The following is a 2,096-nucleotide window of genomic DNA, read 5'->3' on the forward strand; positions in this document are numbered from 1 at the left end:
GCCAGGCCTGCTGAGTACTTCCAGCATTTTTTATTTTTATTACAGTGGTTCAGGTGCAGTCTAACCAGGATTTTGAAAATGTCGGTGCTTTTCCCACAAACAGAACAGACAAACCTTTTTCCTTCCACAATCAAAGTCCGATGATATTTAGGTCCTGATGGCTCAAGTGACTCTATCAGATCTTGATGTGAAGTTTGGTTTGAGTTTCCCATTTGCAAATCCTTTCCATTGAAAATCCTGTAAAAAGGAGATTATAAAAAAAATCCATCCCTGTCAGTCCAGGATAGAAATTAAGAGACAAACATTTCTCTGGGTTGGAGTTTGCTGTGTGTAAATCCTCCCCTTCTAACCCCCTGTAAAAGGAGTTTCCAAACACTGGGTGTAAACTGGGCTCCGGGAGTTTGTAATCCGGGTTTGGAGTCCTACACCGGGTGTTTGTGAATCCTCCCAGTCCACCCTCCGGCTCCATTCCTCTCCTGCACTCGGCCCTTTCTCACCTGCTGGACTTTCAACCCGACCACCTTCATCCCGATCCCCACCCGCGCTGCGCATGCTCCAATTCAAACCCGGCCGCGCCCCTCATTCACTCCGATTGGCCGGAGGAACAGCCGCTCCCGCTGGTCCTCCCGGCCCGCCCCCTGTCCCTATTGGTCCGGAGCTGCCGTCAATTATTGTGAGCTGGAGCATGCGTACAGCGTGAAGTCAGACGTGAGGAGATCTGGAGCGAGCGGATTTAAAATGCGGTATTTACAAAGACCGAGTGCGGACTGAGAGCTTGGAAAAAAAACCCGTGAGCATAGATAGGGCTGGCGGGTGAGTTGGGAGGCTTTATGAATTCACGGTCTCTGTCCTAAACGCTCAATAAGGAACCATCCTTCCAACCACAGATTAGGCCATTTCTCCGGAAGTAGGCCCGAGTTAACGGCCGCCAACTTTATAGGGGGCAAGGAGCCGCAGAGCGCATGTGCGGTCACCATCTTTATAGGGGGCAAGGAGCAGCAGAGCGCATGTGCGGTCACCATCTTTATAGAGGGCAAGAAGCAGCAGAGCGCATGTGCGGTCCCCATCTTTATAGGGGGCAATGTCCAACAGGGAGCATGCGTGGGCGCCATCTTTACACAGGCTGCAGACCCGGATGAATGACCCAGAGGAGGGACAATAAATCAGAGATAGAGTTTGGTGTGAAATCAATGGGTTGTTGTAAAACAGGAGATCAGGGTAACAGTCAGAAGCAACAACAACTTCTATTAACATCATAAATCATCCCAGTGAGCTTCACAGGAAATCATAAAATAAAGTATAACATTCAGACACAGAAGGAGGTGACCAAAATACTTAAATAGTCGCTTGTTTGTACAGAATTTGATTATTAACGAAAAAAGAGACAAGCTGTCAAAGCTTTTCCTGTTGCACTCAACAGGACAGACGCAAGAATCCCAAATTTCAAAGGGAACCACAATTTATACTGCACGAGAAAAGGGTGCTGATTGGTTGGCCCGTCGGCTCTGATTGGTTGTTGCCATGGACAATACAGCCAGGAGCTGTCATCCCCTCTGCTTTTGTTTAATTCCACAAAAGACCCCGTGTCTGGACTTGTTCCTTCTGCCTGCAGAGGACAGGTCCCTGTGGATGAACATACGTAGCTTCTAGCAAGTGTAAGTGAGACACATTACAAGCCTGACTGATAATTTTTGAAATTTGGTATTCTTCCCTCTATCCTGATGAGTACAAGATAAAATTTTTTGACAGAATGTCTTTTTTAATTAATACTCAATTGTCTTAAAGGGGGAAAGTGCGGGAGACAGAGGGAGAGAATCTCAGAACTTGGGGTCGAGGGAACTGAAGGCATGGACACTAATGGTGGAGCAATTAAAACAGGGAATGCTAGAATTAGAGCAGTGCAGATATCATAGAGGGTTGTGGGTCTGCAGGAGCCACAGAGAGGAGGCCATTGGGGGATTTGAAAACAAGGATGAGAATTTTAATATCAAGTTGCTGCTTGAACGGGAGCCAAGGAAGGTCAGGGAATGGGCCTAGCTGTGAGTGAAGACACAGACAGCAGAAATATGGATGTCTTCAAGGTTACAAAGGGTAGA

This window comes from Cetorhinus maximus, chromosome 23 (assembly GCF_964194155.1).
Source record: "Cetorhinus maximus chromosome 23, sCetMax3.hap1.1, whole genome shotgun sequence".
NCBI classification, from domain to species: Eukaryota; Metazoa; Chordata; class Chondrichthyes; order Lamniformes; family Cetorhinidae; genus Cetorhinus; species Cetorhinus maximus.